This window comes from Seriola lalandi, unplaced genomic scaffold (assembly GCF_002814215.2).
Source record: "Seriola lalandi dorsalis isolate HSWRI2012SDOR001 ecotype SW California unplaced genomic scaffold, Sedor1 jcf7180002054956, whole genome shotgun sequence".
Taxonomy (NCBI): domain Eukaryota; kingdom Metazoa; phylum Chordata; class Actinopteri; order Carangiformes; family Carangidae; genus Seriola; species Seriola lalandi.
This window is the reverse complement of record NW_019525507.1, coordinates 1,982,363-2,000,152: the sequence shown is the minus strand read 5'-3', so window position 1 is coordinate 2,000,152 and position 17,790 is coordinate 1,982,363. Positions and strand designations below refer to the sequence as shown.

The 17,790-nt window shown below is 41.9% G+C and overlaps 1 protein-coding gene across 2 annotated transcripts in view; it reads left to right on the top strand.

The window, feature by feature from the left end:
- dpp6a (dipeptidyl-peptidase 6a) overlaps positions 1–17,790 on the top strand; it is a 204,070-nt gene that overhangs the window by 107,457 nt on the left and 78,823 nt on the right. The gene's annotated exons all lie outside the window — the stretch shown is intronic.

The following is a 17,790-nucleotide window of genomic DNA, read 5'->3' as shown; positions in this document are numbered from 1 at the left end:
CACCGGTGTTCACAATCAATAAGTTCTAACGGTTTGAATCAGCATGTCACGCTCGTGGCGATAAACAGACGTTTAAATCTTGGAGTTTAGGCTGGAAACACTGTTGCATTTCCGTGTGGTGCAGGGTGGCTCTGCTCTGTCTCAGTCAGTAATGATGGAGCATCTGTTGACCCGCCTCCATAGAGGTACAAGTGCCTCACACATTACACTAAGTAATACAGCAAACAATGGCGTTTATTTTGGAGTATCATGTTTCATGTTTTGGAAAAAAAATAAATTAAAAAATGCCTCTTTTCTGTGGTGCTTTGTTAATGTCAGGGTTGATAAATAATAGGCTGCACCTCCTCCTACAGCAGAGAGCCAGCACATTTCAACAATAATGTGAACAATAATTTTGGGCTGAGAGTCGCTGTAACAAAGGCATTGAAAGTCTTTGAAAGTTTGTGAAAAATGGAGAAAAATACATGTAACTGTAAAAAGAAATGCCACTTCTAATTCATAACAGTATAGTTTCATAATTCAATAAGAAAAAGGAAAATAAGAAATCCTGAGAATCCTTTACTGGACGCATGTGACATTTGTCATAGGCAAGAATCCAGCTTTATTTGGTCAAGTTCCTAAATCATACCATTGTCATACCTCTCTTTGAGCTAGTCTTTCAACGCAAACTGAAACCTCAGACAGCGTCTGTCACCGCCAGCCTCCACCTGTGCGCCGCACCTGCATGTCAAAAGATGACAGAGAAGGTGAGCGGGACACTAGGCTTTATCCTGCCAAGCAGACAATCTTCCCCCGCTGTGATTTCGCTGCAGACCGTCAGTCACACCCTCAGAGGCAGGCAAAGGTCCGCCGGTGCCCACCTTGCATATTCTGCACATGCACCACGGGGCTGCGTGGGCATAAACATCAACAAAAGAAACTGATGGACTCTGAAGTGATCGTGGTGAAATGATAAGGGAAAAATGGTAAAACTTTGCTGCTTCCAGTTTTTCAAGCGTGAAAATCTGCTGCTTTTTTCTTTCTGTCAGTGGAATTTGAATATCTTTCGGGTTTTAGACTGTTGGTTGGATAAACAGGCAATTTGTGCTCTAATGCTCATACAGGCTGAAACAGGGCTACAATGATTAATATTAATTATTTTTCCAACTCATCCATTAATCAAATAGTTGAACTTAAAGATATATAATTTACAATTAAACAACAAAGCAAAAGCAAAAAGCAGCAAATCCTCACATTTGAGAAGTTGGACCCAGAGAATGTGGCAGTTTTTTTTTATGATCAGTGGCATCAATGGTGAATTTCCAATCGACTGAAGCCCTAATCTTACGTCCTCTGATGCAATTTTGGCTTTGGCTTATTAGCCCACGGTATTGGCTGCATGAGGTTTTTTGTAATCACTACTGAATAGCACCGCAAAAATGATTTTTAACACCTGCAGTAACCCATTTTTCTTTGGAAATGACTGATAAGATTAAAGACCTGCTGATGCTGAAACCACCAGTAAATAGCAAATGGTGGCTGTCAGTGGATTTTCCTGAGGCGTGAAGCTGCAGCAAAGTGAAAAATTGCTTCAAGCGTATTAGGTTGTAAAATCGGCAATGCAACATAGACAAGCATGCTTGCACACATATTACATCTGGTGTACGCCTTCATCTACACACACACACACACACACACACACACACACACACACACAAACACACAAAACATACACAGCCTCTGTGATTACGTGAGGTCCTGTTGTGGCCTTCTGATTGATGGTCTGCTAGCAGGGCTTGTGGTCCAGGGACAGAGAACGGAGATAGAGGGCAGCTCACCAGAGATAGCAACAGCAGCAACAGCTCTCAGTAATCAGCTAGTGGCAGTCCGCCGAGAGAGTCACACCACTAACCCTCATTACTGCAACAGGGCGGAAGTTCTGAAGGTATGAGAGGTAAAGTCAGGGTTGGGGCGCTAATGCACTTACACAGGCGAGGCGCTTTGGTCTGATGTAAAGCTTAAGTAGCTCTTTTATTTTTGTTGTTTCTAAAGTACAGTCAACTTTGGATAATTACAAAGACAGTGCTGTAACAGAGAGTACCGTCATGGGGAACCTGTGGATTTAGCACAAAGTACAGGCTCAAATTAAATTCTGCTCCTTGATATGGAGACTTCTTCCCTAAAAAAAATGAGAAATGAAAACAGCAACAAGAAAGTCCCATTTCCAGGGGGGAAAAAAAGAAAAAATGAGACTCTTTTGTCTTTTTGGTATCTTTAACTTCATAAACCAGCTGCCTGTTTAAGATCCGTGCGCAGTGAGCAGTTTAAGCTTATCACATTACATGAGAAATTGGGTTTTTCAGATTTCTCTTACTTCTTGGGGAGTGCAGTGCAGCTTGAAAGCAGGATCACAGCACCAGGCGCTTAATGGGGACGGTTTCACCAGAGACACCTCCGCCATTCAGCCCGGTCCTCTGCCTTTTTTACCGCTCCTCCACAATCCTGTGTGACTCGCAAACTTTGGGAAGGCTTGAGACTTATGGGCTTCTAGAGCAGAGCTGAAAGGCCAAGTCGGCCCCTTTAAAGTTATATATGTAGCGTTTCATACGAGCAGAGCAGTAAAGGACTTTGGGAGGAGAGGTGGTGGTGGTAGGGGCGGAGGATCAGACCCTGGAGGCAGCTTGAGAAAACAGCTGAGTGGAGCAGCCTGTGGGTGTTCCTGAAGAGAATAGGCACCCAAGGGTAAAGAAGGAGGTGAATCATTGGCATGGATAGGATGTCAGGGCTTAGGTCTTACTCTGGTTGTAGCTTTTTATTGTTTTATTGTATCACATTTTCTATTTCTCTTCGCGAAAAAAGCAGCAGCTGTTTTCTCTTTGTTTTAGACTCCATGCTGGCAGGTAACTACAGGTGTCTGGAGTCATTATATGCACCAGAGGAAGCATATGGTCATCCTCACCAAGCCAACAGTGGAGTCAATACTGACAGGTACCGAAGTATAGAATTAAATTTTCCATATTTGGGAGAAAAAAAGTGAAAAAAATAATCTCCAGCTCCAAGTGTGGAAGACAATCTTGTAGCATATTTGTTCAGCGTCTATTTATTTATTTCTTCAATGATATCCACTCAGTAACCTGAATGTACTCGGTGTCGTATTAATCTTAAGTCAAATTTCTCAGGATGTGTTCTTGTCAAATATTGATTTAAAAAAAGTTGTTTATTTGAACCGCTGCCTGTCTGCAATGAGCTGATAAATTCAAGCATAAAATTTGAAGATGCTCACTTGAAAGTCAAAACCGAAATATTGACGGCAGGGGAAACTTATAGGCTATATGGAAGCGGGGCTCATTAAGATTTAAATGTTGTAGAAATGATGTTGCCTGACCTGAACATTTTCACTTTCAAACATATTTATTTATTTGCACGCAGAAAACAAGTGTGGTTTTAATTAGCCGTGTTTTGTTTCCTTCACCTTGCTGTGGCAGGGCTGCTGCCTCAGTGGCCCTCTGAAGAATAGCTCAAGTGATAAGTGCTTAAACAGATGTTAATTAAAGTAGCAACTTACACACAGAACAGAGTGGGGCAGGGGAATCATCTGCACAGCACCTGCTTTGGCTTTTGTCTTTCTGCATGAACTTGCCTCCAGAATCGCTGCAGAAATGACGTGTTGGTGCCCCATAGTCTTCTTTTTTGCAAATTGGTGCATCTGTGTCCGTTAACACAAGAGTGCCACTCTATGTCACCTCGTTTAATGTTGTTAATATATCATTTTTACTGCCATTTCACAGGTCATGTGATGATTGTCGAAGTGATCAAAACGGGTTGCTAAGTCAACTGGTCAGCCAGGAAGTCGGATTTGTGCAGTTGACAAATAGCAAACAACACATTGGTTAGCATTGTTAACGGTTGTTTTAGCACAGCTTCAGAGTCTAAAATGGAAGAAGCTAACAGCTTAATAGCTGTGTTAAACCTGCCACATTTATTTAATCTCCACTGGTGGAGAATAAACTGCTTCACAAAAAAGAAATGGAATATACTGTCCCATTAGCGACCAAGCTAAATATCTTGCTAGCTCAGAGAGTGTTTTTTACCGGCTTTAATAACCTTTTTTCCTTTTTTTTTTTTCTTAAATAATGTTCAACCCTGAGAAAAAACAACTTCTCCATTATGGGGAAAAAACAACAGAGAGCTGTAGTGAATAACAAGCATTAGCCAACTAAATTCTGGGCTGGTTAGCGTGTTAGTGGTTAGCCTGCCAGCCGCAGTAGTTTATGATCTACCTCTGCAAGTTGCCTCTTAGTCACCAGGTTTTCAGGAAGAGACTGGACAACCGTCTGCTCCCTTGGTGTGAGAACGTCTGTATAATACTGTAGGTAAAGTGCTGAAAATGTAAAGTTCCCAGGAGGCAGTTTTTCATATTCATGAGGTGATACTGAACTACCCCATGTATAATCTCCCTGTAGCATCTGCTTCATTTATATATTTGATTCTTTTGTGAGGTTCTAGTATCTTTACTTCCAACTCAGATTGACATAACAGGGTAGCAAATATTTTCTTTAGGTAATTCACAGATTAAATTGGAAATAACCTAACATGCACCTTATGTATCAGACTTCTTCTTTTGTTGCTCGCACAGAGATGTGTTGTGAGGTCATCAACTCTTCTCATACACTTTGCCTTTTTCCCTTCTCACTATGTTTCACCTTTTTTCAACACGGCCACTTCTTAATGAGCGAGATAAGCAGAGTGGCCAAAATAGGTTTGGAAAAGCAAAGAGCGATGAGATGATTCACTTTTGGAATGCAAATAGATAATAGGCCAATTCCTCCTGTTTGCTGAGTGCCCTTGACTGATAAGAGAGAATGAAAGATGGATTTAGAGGAGATTTGGATGCCCCTAATGTTTGTGCCATAGTTCATCTTAAGGGCAATTATGAAAAATTGAGCTGTGATGTTGGGGTCTGAAGTGGAGATTAGAGGGGAGATTGCCAGGCAGCCACAACAGCGATTCATCATGATTGTTGTCATGATTTAAATGTTCTTTGCCGAAATGGCTTATAATGCGGGGGAGGTGAGTGAGTGAGGAAAGGGGGGGGGGGCACTTTAATACAGCAATAAATATTCAGTGTTTGGAGCAACGGTCAAACTAAATGTCATGACAATCCTCCGTCTTGCTAATAGTTGGTGTAGACATCAGGTGTGTGCGTGTCTGCCTGCGTGCGTGCGAGCGAGCGTGCGACAACACCTCAGGAGGAGTTTCCACTCCGTGTGTAAAACTGCCTCGTTTAGGGAAAGGTCAGCATTTTTTCTGTCAGGTGTTTAAAAAAACAACAACCTTTTTTTGGTCTTTTGTTGTATTCTAATTGTGTCGGGGGAGTCAGCACAGAATATGCATATAGATCCCATTATACACTGTTCAGCTCTTTTCTATATCGACCTGAGTGGTCGTACTCATATATGAAGCATCTCACCAAGAATTTCAAACCAAGGCTTTATTTCCCATCTCCATTGTATCCGGGTGAAATGCATGAGGTAAATAAGATAAATGTGTTTCGAATAATTTATATCTGAGTTTATTTTTTATAGATAGCAGGCTGCAATAGCAGGCTTGAGCTGTGTTTTTGAAAAAGAAATTTCCAGCTTCTATGGTTGCGGGTACATTTTTATATGCAAGTCAGATTAATCATGCTTCAGGCTGTCAGGGGTGTATCAGCCCATATCTGTGTGTGCGTGTGTGTGTGTGTACGTCTTTACACAATGTGTGGATCAGCATGTAAGTTAATATGTCTTTGTATTTTTGTTTTCGTTTGCGTGTGTTTATCTGCGCCTCGCCTCAGTCCGCTTGAGCTGTGTTTTCTGGCGTTATCGACCTGCTGTAATTAGGGGCCCAGAGCTGTGGAGCAGGAAGGCGATCAGGAGCCGCCATGTTCCGCCGAGCCTCTAATTGAAACGTTGAGCATTGCCAGGTTCACCGTCGTCCCCCCTCGGGTCCCGCTGTCGTCTCGACGCCACCTCCACGTCGGTGACAAACGTTCAGAAGAGCGAGTGCTAGTCACGAACGATAAGCAGGTAATTGCCTGTAGGCTCGGATGCGAATTAGGAGAAGCTGGTGCTCCAGCTCCATTGGACATGCTGCCAGGGGTTGTTTGTGCCAGTGTCGGGGAAGTGTGACAGCTCAAACTGATACACTCAGCTGCGGTGAGCTTGGGATGTCATTAGCTTTGTCTTATTTAACCTCTGGTTTCAGACTCTGTCCTTAACATCTGGTGCAGGTTGTTAAAATCTTCATGCTCTGGAGTTGCAAGTCTTTCCCTAAAAATAGATACAAATGGAAAACAAATTCCTCCTCATTTCCTACAGTGACATAACTTGCCCAACGAGGCACCACATAGAGACACTCGGCAACCTGCTGGGGGCTAAAGGCTGTACCCAAATCCTGGCATCTGGCTGCCCAGCCTGGCACAGGCCTAGAGGAATGAGCTTACTTTTCAAAGCCTGGCCCTGGTCTTCCAACCAGTGTTCCTGCTGACATTTATCGCCTCAAACCTTTAGTGTTATTGTTATGGCTGCTATAATTCTCACCAGGGAATACTGATGACGCTCCAAATTGACCAACTCGAGGATTTTAATGTGACAGCTCATCACATTATGGTGATGGGAGCGTGAAAGTAGGCAGCTCGCTGCAATATCATCTTCCTCTACTTGAAAAGCACGCGTCCCTGTCATCTGTCTGACAGTCATGTTGTCAGCTCGGCCCTGCACTGCCTGCCTATCTGCTGGCACTCTGCTTCCTCCAGCTATAAAAAATACGTCTGGATGGAAGGAAGTTGGTCAGAGGCGACAGTGTCAACCCCCTGCGGATTTTCCACGCTCAAAATATTGGCAGCCATTACGTGTCTCCTCAGTAGTGTTTAGTGCTCATGCCTGAAATACTGACTTTTATCATGACATTTGCTGGGCACACTCCAAATGCCCAGTGGCAGCCTAGTTTCTATGGAGATGCTGTAGCTCAATGTGCTGCTTTGTGCAAAGACAACACACAGATTAAAACAGACAAAGCGAGTGGAGGAATAATATTGGTTATTAATTGTGCCACCATCTTGTTTATGCATTTTTTCCTTTGTTAACTGGTGACTGAAATTGAATCAAATGCTCAGCTAATGTGCATCTCATTCTGGCGAATGAACATGCAGCCCTAATTTCAGAGTGTGCCAGCAAATGAGCGTCCGACTTTGTTCGAACATCAAACACCACAGGAAGCTTGATTGGGGCTTTTGATTTGGCTATTGTTCTGCTGATATGAAAACGGCACTTTGCTGGGAATTGGCATTCAATGCACGGTGCCAATTACGACAGAAAGTCAGTCCCACACTTTTTAAAAAGGTTCTCATAATCTGTTCAGCCTGATTCCATCATAGCCTGATGGAATATGCATGTAGACTGATCGATTGCTTATTTTTGTGTTGCCAGTTTGAGATTGAATATTATACTAAAAGAAAAAAAAGCTGCATACTTAAGTAATCGCCCGACAAAATGTCTCATTCATTTGTGTTATGCAGCTGAGCAGAAGTACTGAAAGATTCTAAGAGGCAGTTACACAGCATGATCAAATCGTTCTTCTTTACCATTTCGGAGATTAGAAGTCCACACAGTCCCCGGGTTTGCACTCTTGAGTTTATTATCTCATTTCAGTGATCCTCAGGGTGCTGTCAATTGCCACTGAATTATATGCTCTACCCCTGCTTATATCAGTGAAATACAGGTTCTCCCCCACTCAGTCATTTGCTATCTTTTCAGAGAAGAAGGGGAAAAAAAAGAAAAAGAAGCTGCACTCCAGGGTAATCTTTGGGTCTGAGTGAAGCTTAGAAAGCTATTCACTCAGTTTTTATCACACATTTATTATCAGTTGTCATTGACCCTTGAGTTGCTTCAGGCGATAAGATATCAATATTAAAAGTGATTGTTATACTCAAATTCCACAATGGGGAGAGAACACTTGCTTTTTCAAATCACTGGCCCCTCAGACTTATTCGGCACTCATTCTAATACCTTTTACATTGTATCTCGCTTTTAAAGATTGGATTGTTTGATGTAACATAGCGACATTACAAGTGAAAAATCTTTAACAGCTTAAGTTTGAAAATAAAATATCCAACAAAAATAGTCACATACAAGGGAACATTTCCCAAACACAGAAGTCAACAGAACTGGCGAAAATGAACAGTGGTCATTAATTGAAACTTGAATAGAGACCCATTGATTCCTTTCCCCTACTACAGCTTTGTTAGGGACAAGTCAGTTAATGCTGATTGAATTGATTGGACACTTATCAAGGTTGACTTAATTGGTGTTCACCTCTGTTCCAATTTAGCTTCTCTTAAAATACCAGGGAAGTGATTATCCTTGTCCTAAATGAAATGAACTCAATTTTCTTGTGTGGGATAATCCGCATTGTGATGTCTGATTTTGAAATACAACAGCACCATCCAACCAGTAACAAGACCAGTTTACAGCCATGCTAATGGTTACTGCCAAGGCTGACGATGCTAACGTGAATGATGTAAAGCAGGTATGATGACTACTGTGTTCACCGTCTTAGTTTAGCATGTTGCTGATGTCATGAGCTTGGCAAGTATTTGTACCGAAGTACTGAACAAATTCAAACTTTGACCTGAAAATGGTGCTAGAGGAAAAGTCAGGGGATCACCAGAGTGCTGACAATTCCTTCTGCGGGGAACATGACTGTGTATACTGAATTTGTGTCCAGGTAAGGACACACTGTCTTCTTCTTTAGTTTTTAAGACGTGGAGGTGGCTGCGGTTGGATTGGCGGTCACACTCTTGAGACAAGATTTGGCTTCAGTAAGTGAACAGCATCTGAGAGCTTCTTATGATGCGTTTTTTTGCCAATACTGGACAAAGAACATTTTGAAAATCAATTTCCTCACACTGAGAACGTGTACGCCGAAGTCTGCTTTGTGGCAAGAGAATGCATTAGAGAGCATTAGTGCATTAAGACCATCGAACCGGAGCTTCCCCCATGTTCACACTCACTGGATGAACAAAGAGCCAACGAGCTTTATAACACGTATTTGGTAATTCATGTTTATTATAGTGCCGCAGTTTGAGTGTTTATGTATTTAAAGTGTGGCCAGGGCTAGGTAGTGATGAGTTAGTGCATGGAAATGCTTCTGTAGCTAAACAAGGCAGCGAGCAGGAGTGATAGCATGACAACAAACAGCCGAGCGTGAGTCATAACTGTTTATGCCAAGATGTGGTGATATCGTTCCGTCTCGGTGCCGGAGGGAGTATGGAGCATGATGCTTTTGCATCACAAACCAAAGGGAAAGCGTGACTTCTAGGTCACAGTGACAAACACTCACACTCCTGTTCATCAGTTTTTTGTTTTTTGTTTTTTTCTGGGGTTTTTTTGTTGTTGTTTTTTTTCCGGGCCCCACCAGCGTGCACTTCAAAGCTATCTGTGACAACCAGGTCCCAAGTTTGATTTTTAACATGATAGTCCAATACCAGCGTTTTCATCTCTCTTTTTATAAAACAGTTTTTGGAGCCTTCTGTCTTCATGTTTTAAGACAGAGATGAATGATATGATAGGCTGATGACCCACGGGAGCGTTTCCCCCTACAGCACCAGGCACACCGTACCTTTGGCATCATGGTTAGAATAGTAAACATGTGGAGGGTGCTCGGGCTGGTTGCACGAAACACTGAGGGAGTTACTTAATGCTGCACAGAATCTCTTAAAGAGGTTTCATTAAGTAATTTATAGCAGTGAGAGAGAGAGAGTTGCTTTGAGAGGAACTTCACGTTGTTCAGCAGACGGTGAGAGAGTTTGAAGTCGTTGAATGACACAGCACACCACTGACCTGTGGACATGAAATACCTCCACTATAACCGACCGGAGGAGCCGGAGGAGCACAGCTGTGTGAAAGTGGAAGGATCCAACTCAAGATGGCCGGGCAAATCATGAATTTACTACCAGTCAAATCTGTGATGTAAAATCAATTCCTCATCTTTAAGGGGTTTCCCACGGTTGCGGAACACTCTCCTCGGTATGTGTTCGTTTTCTTTAATTAAACCCGGCCATACTGCAGTAAAGATCGAGTCAGAGGTACCTTTTAGTTTTATTCCTTACTTTGGTTGCTAAGGTCTTTGCAGCGGTTTAACTGACTTTAAGTGATTCCTTAAGTATAAGACCAAGATGAAGTGAAAGCCTGAAATACTGACGTGAACATTTTAAGGAAACCATAACTCAGACTTTTTGGCTCCCGGACCTTTGTTGTCATGGTTACAGTAATAAAGACGCAGCTTAGATTTTGGAATGGCCATGGTTAAAAGAAAGAAGGATTACTGTTGATTTTCAAACGGGAAATGAACAGTGCTCTCGCAGACGCCTAACAATAAAATTATGGTTTGTAATAAGCTGCTTGCACAGACGACCTCCGGGCTCATTTTTTTTACAGGACAGCCTCTAATTTCAGAATAACTAACGTCTCATTATTGGTACAAGTCTGCCAAAAACATGTTTTTTTTTTTTAAAGCATAGTTTTGCAGAAAGCATGTCATACTTGTTGTTACTTCTTTGGCTTTTATTTTTGATTATCGACTTCCTGTTGCTCGCAGTTGTCTCAAAACTCCCTCGAAGGAGAGGGGGGCAGTGAGCTTCAGCCAAACCCACCCTAAAGCTCAACTGCAGCCTGAGAAAGTTTCCTTGGTAAACCTTTATTACTCTCAGTTGACTGTGTGCTGATCACACTTGGGATGAACCCACACAGAGACCCAGAGATGCATTGTAATGGGGCTCCCACTTATTTCAAGTAACAGTGGAGAAAACGATGGAAGCGTAAATAAACCTCTTTTGTATTCAGAGTTGTTGAGAATCAGGCATTTTGTTGTTGGTGTGGAAAATATGATGCAGGGTTTCAAGACACTCTAACTAGTCATTTCTAACACGCATCACATGGACGCTTGATAACAATAACAATTTCTCATGTTCATACTACGTGGAAAAACTTTTCATTCTGTGATATTTTGTGTGAACAATTTTTTTTTTTTTTTTTGCCACTTCTCTGAAATGAAGCAACGCAATAGAGGCTATATATGTTATAACTCTATCAAGCTTCCCAGCAAGTATTAGAGCTCACTCTAACCCACGGATGTACCGAGCCAGCACTATGTTCTCATTTGATGATAAGCCCCTGCAGTGCAGAAAGTCAGTCTCCTCTTCGTCCACCCCACATATCAGAACAGGGTCACTGCTTTACTGCCTGGGGATTCTTATTGGACAATAATAGTGTCTGAGATACCCAGCAGGTGCCTGAATAAACCCTCTAATAGAGCAATTATTCTCAAACAAAAGGTCACCTCAGGCGTGACAACAGGCCCGGAAATCAATAAAGCTCCCAATTACGACCGGAGCACCGGGCCTATATTTGGTCTCCGGCCGCCAGCCATCCAGGAGAAGATCAGATTTCAAGGCAACCTCATTCCCTCAGTACGTCTTTGAGATTAAGTTACCAAATTTTACTGCACGAGTCGTCCCCCCCCCCTTAAAAATGCATAAATGACCCTCTTCTGAAGTGGTCCCCTTGATAGCAGACACCCAGGGAGTCATGTGGCCTTCCTTGTCTTACCTCGCATAAAAGCTTACAACTCCTCATCCTTCAATAGGAATATTTAAAGCGTTTGAGTAATGAAAGCTGCTGCGAAAACTTAAAATGTTTGTTTTCTTGTTGTCAGAAAAGATCTACCAAGTTCAAACTAGAAAAATTGATGTTGAAAGTGGATGATGAGCTCTTTGATGGCGCGCAATGGCAGTTGGAAAAGACTGTTTTTCCTGTGGGTTTTTTCTGTTTGTTTTTTTTCTCGCAAAACGCTGTGTGTATGAATGAACGCCCTGAAACACAAAACACCATCAACTATGTTCCTGTGACTAAATTATCACTCTCAGGGCCATTTTGAGGAGTCTCCCACTTTATTACACACAATTTCCCCAGCAAGTTTTTTTTTTTCTGAACAACCACGGGATCCTGATGGTAACACAAGGTGTATTGTCTGCACTGACCGGAGAGTGGACATGATACATCTCCTCGGCTGCCTGAGCATATCACAGTGTGTGTGTGTGATTCTGAGCAGCTGGATGTAATGTACCCCGCACCCCACCCCCACCCCTATTCCCCCCTCTCTCCCTCCTATTGTGGGGGTTACATTGATTCAGAGAGAATGGTTTGTGGGCTGGCTGGTTGAACAAGCTATTAGAGTTCAGTACAAACCTTTTCATTCAAGGTCACGACTAAACCAAATTTGCACTGGACTAAATAAGAAGAAGTGCTGCACCTACTCCAGGGATATGTCACATGGCTACACGATCATTATATTGGTAACCAGCATGAAACAGCCAAAAAAACAAAATGCATTATATATTTTAAAGTGCTTTTCTGTATCAGTACTCATTCTTCAATGTTGAGGGATCTACATCGTCATTGCTTACACTTTCAAAAATCCAGTAAATGGCTATCTGGCAGAGGCATTATCCGTCTTTATTAGATTGATGGGGCGGCGCGGTGGAGCAGCAGTTAGCACGGTTCCAACCTGTCGGCCGGCTGGGGCCTTTCTATGTTGAGTTGTAGCATGTTCCTCCTAGTACTCCGGCTTCCTCCCACACTCCAAAGGTTATTTGTCCAAAGGTTAACTGGAGACACTAAATTGCTTGTTTCTTAAGCATGGGTGGTTGTTTGTCTCTGTGATAGACCCCGCCCTTGCCCAATATCAGCTGGGATATGCACCGGTGCGCCGGAGATTGATGTCGTCTTTTGTGTGTAGAGAAATTATTAAATTGTTCATCTCAGGCAGTAATCTTGACAACTTTCCAATAAGTCGTCAGCTGGCCTGTGTGCTCCCAGAGATGGGGAGAGTGGATTTAAAAGTTCACAAGTACATTTCGCTAACAAGGATGTGTGTTATTTTCTGATGACGCTTGTCACAGCGGCGCTCAAAGGCGTCAAACGCTTCATTCCTTCATAGCTGTCTGCAATCAGACTTCATCATGGCCGACAGCAGGCAATAACATTTTCAGCTCCTTGTTGTTTGGTTTATAGCCGCTCCCGACTTAATGAAGAGAAATGAAAATGAAAAGAATTTCACCATAAATATGCATCGCATCTAATTGTGACATCTTGCCAGTTTTTCACAATAGCTAATCTAAGGGTTTGTTTACTTTTAGAACAAGGATGCGAACATTAGTAAAGATTTTTGGACTAATTTTACCTGACAGTGATGACTCATACAAAATATAATCAACAAAATGAAGTTGTTATTTGCAAATCCATGGTTTGGGTTTAATTTAAATCAACACACCTCATTTTAATTACGACTTCCGTTTTGTAAGTTTTGAACGGTGCTATGGAGTCTGGCATAATGAGATGACAAATTGACAGAGCGGCGTCGATAGCTTTACCCTCTCATAATTGACATAGACTATTGACTTTAGTGCAAGAGGCATTCCGCATGAACAAAAACCTTGTTAACCATTTTTTTTTTCTTCTGTGCATATTGACATCAGCAATACGCACGAGTGCAATCCCCACCGGCTTCAATGTGATTGAACGCCAAACCTGACGTACCTCGCCGATCGTGCTCTCAGGAGGGGTGGAGGAGGAGGAGGAGGAGGAGGAGGACGAGAGTCACGCAGCCCAACCCAATGACACTTTTTTATCTCTTACAATACATTCTTGAGGTTAGGTTATGATATTTGCCTCTTCAGTCTGTGTTAGAGAGTAAGAAATGATTCTTTAACATGATAGAGTCTTATTCCTCTCAATAGCCTATTTATATGAGCATTTTCTGAACTTCCACCCCTATGGTTAAGGCTAAAGAAAGACTGACTTCAAGGTTCAGAAAAACAAGACATGATCCATAGTTTCTGTGTCAAAGTTACACACTTTTTACATCCAGCCATGACCTCCTTAAGACTTTTTGCAGCAGGAGGTTACTTCTCAGAAGGAATTTAAATGTAGGTTGTTTTGAAGGTGCTGTTCAGCAAAACATATTCACTTCATTTCTGAGTGTTAGATTAGAAGATTGATACCTCCCTCATCTCTGTGCATGAAAGTTCGAGCCGAATACACTTAGCTTAGCATAAAGCCTGGAACCAGGGGGAAAGCTAGCTAGCCTTGCTATGTATGCTAAATACACCTACCAACACCTTTAAATTTGACTGACACTGAAATCTGTAAAGAAACCAAAGTGTTTTGGTGTTAGTGACAATTGTGCGTGTGATGCTAAGCTACCAGCGACACTATCAACAGAAGTACTCGGCAGGTGGATTAACTATTAGTCAAGAAATAGTAATAGTTAGCACTGCAACAATTAGTTGATTAATTGATTAGTCGGTCGACAGGAGAATAATCAATTTTTATAATACATTAATCAGATTTATATCATATTAAACTGCATATGTTCAGGTTTTGGACTGTTGGTCATACATTTTTTTGACATTTAATAGACTAGATGACCAATTAACCATTAGTTGCAACCATGGTAACAGTACGTGTTGAGGCTAAGCTAGGCAGATGTAGTTGTGTAGCACATTTCATAGCAGTGAAAGCCCTTTACAGAGGACAAGCAAAAGCAAGTAAGGGGAATTAGAACAATCGAAGCACACAGAATGAAAGTGGTAATAAAACGTAAAAAGAAAAATCTAGGCTAATTGCCTTTCGCCTCAAGTTCAATATTTAACACAGATTTAGCATCTGTAGCATTGATTTCCTCATCTAACTCTGAATATTTCCCAAAATGGTAAGCTATTTCTTGAAGTGTAAACTCAGATGACCACTGCCTTTGTTTGTAAGGTGAGACCGGTGTTACGTAAAGCTTCAGAGCCGGTAACGGTGTGAGCTTCCTGTTACTTATTGACGGCCACATTATCTTCATTATAAAGAGATTGACCACCGGTTCAGTCTCTCCGTTCAGATCTGATGCACCCGCGGAGGCTAATGCACACATTTCTCTTCTCTTCGACACTCTCGCAGGAGACACACCATCGACCTTTCTTTCCACTGTAGCTTGACAAGAGAGCAAACTGCTCTCTGCTTGACAGAGAGGAGAGCACTTTCTCTGGGCTATTTTCAGGTGTAGGCAGCAGTAAGGTAGAAGCAAGAGGGAGGAGAGAGGGAAAGAAAGAAAGGAGGGGAGAGAATGCATGTTTTTCTTTATTGAAAAATCAATTGAGCCTTCCACCTGATTCCTCATGATATTAAATTTAAAAAGAGAATGCTGCATCACGCCTATAAAACAATGTAGTGGTGAGGGTTTAATAGTACCTCATGTGTTTGTGTGTGTTTATGTTTGATTGTGTAGCTTCAACCTTGAAATACATGTCGCCAATTATACGAATGATGCTTCTTTTAAAATATAATTTTTCCATGAGGCAGAGAACAAAATCAAAGTGAAGCTGAACTTGAGGCACACAAGCATGTGAATGTGTGTATATGTTGTATTTGTGCAACTGGCACTGTCATCCGTCTGCATCTGGTCACGTCCACTGCTTCACTGACAGTCCTCGAGCCACTGCATCAGGGCTCATTAGCTGTGGCCCACTAAGCATGTCCGTCAGAGCCGGCCGCCGCCTCCGTCTCCTCCATCGCTGCGTCTATTTTGGTGCACCTGAGGATTCGTTCGGGATCACCGACTGCTTCATTGGTGGTTGTTGTTTGAGAATTATCCTTATTTTAGTGCTTTCTCCTTGCCGGTAATTGTCTGCTCGGCAACTGAAGTGCCAGGCTCAAATTGAAATGTCAAGCTTTGTATCTGATAAGACGGTGTGAGGAGACTCCATGGAAGAGCGTTAAGCCGTATTGATGGGAGTGGCTGAGCTGTTGAAACCGTATGATTCTTATGACTGCATGTAATTATCGTCAGTAGTATGATAGACTATTGGATGGCGATCATGAAATGAATGGAAAGCAAATGGTCCTCTGACTGTCAGACATATATCACTATCTTTTCAATAAGCTACCCCCTTCATAGTTTTGTTTTTAATATATGCACTTTTTGCATGCTTCAGCTTACGCATGGAGGAAAACACCAAGCTGTGCAGTTACAGGGCTTGTTTTATCTGATTGATAGCAAAACATGTATTTTAATAATGAATGGCTGGAAGACAGAATCTCATCTGATAGGTTGATTAACGTAAATGGGCACATTAAGACCTGCTTTTATCATTTTTTTTATTTTCCTAATTTTTCAACCTGCCTGTAAATCAAAGAGACAAGTTTTGCTATTGGCTTTCGTTGTATGTTGCAGAATTTCAGCTGATCCGTTAAAATGAAAACTTTTATTAGAATTGTTTCTTAATGCCCAACACTGAAGACCATATCACATTACTTTAGCGACTGGTTTCCAACTGTCTGTATAGTTAGTGATATGCTATTTAACCAGATTGACACCTACACTCGGTCACTAGAGCTGAACAGTACAGTTCAACACACTGAGGCTGAACTGCAGTGAGCAGAAGCAGTCAGGGGTCAAGTGCCTTTTCTCTCACTTTCTTCATTGGAGTTTTTAAAGGTGACAAGGTCATTTTTTATTCACTGTCCATATCCTGTTTTGGCCGCCGGTCTGAGGTTTAAGACAGCAAATAGTTAGTATCTGAAAATGCAGTTGATTCAAATCATCATTCAGACCACGTTTTTTTTTGGGGTTGTTTGCTTGCACTGACAGATCTCTGTCAATAAAATCTGTTCAAAACACACCCACACAGTCGTGATGAAGTGTTATACTCATAATTAAAAAATACCAATTTGCAACTTTAATTGTTCCCATTTCATAATAAATACTTAAGCTTTGAAGTGATGCCTTAAATCAGCATGATGCTCCCTGTGGACTTGAATTGTGGCTTTAAAAAAAAAAATACCACAAAACATCCACAAAAAACCAACATCTCAGAGCACCTGCTGCAGCATAATCTGCTTCTCTGCTGCTTAAACATATTTTTTTGCTAAGAAAATGGATACATTTATCACTTGTTTCTTTGAGCTGTGCAAAGCTTCCATGGGTCAGAACCACACTGACCTAGCTCAGTCATTGGCTGGCCTATTTGCTTTTACGCTGGTTTGAAGTCCAGTTGTAGTTTACTAATGATCTCCAGACAATAGCAAACAAAACACCCGGCCAAGAGCGGCTCATTAATACTGCCAGATTGAATTTCAGTTCATTTCTATTTATCTTCACTGTCAGACTTCTGCCACATTTTGTATCCAGGAGCGCAGCGGCCTCCCCACCTGCGTGAGGATCCAGACAGCAGCGTATTTAGAAATATTTTTTTCGCAACTGGAACATACAGAGCAAACAGGTGCGACGGAGGATTCGATTCTGCTGCAGGAGCGCTTCGAGAACTTTATGTGGATGTTTTTTTTTTTTTTTCCTGTGTGAAAACATATCATTACTGCAATCCTTTCTAACTGCTGTGAATCCAAACTGACTATACACTCTGTTCTCTGTGAAGAGGCAAACTACAGACTTTGTACAGCGACCTTTCAAGTCTACACAGGGTGAGTGTTTCAAACTCGCAGCGGGGATATCTTTCCCGTAAAACACAGCCTTTTCATTATTTGTACAATGTTCCAGGAGGATCAAAAGAGGCTTATCAGGAGAGAAAAAACAGCTTTAGAGGAATTTTGTATGTGGCAGGAAGAAAAGATTTGTAGATTTAAAGTTACACTGCATGACTTGTCGCCTTGTGGCAGCAGTAAGTGTGGTGGTAGTTGTGCTCTCAGGGCCACCCCCCACCCCCCACCC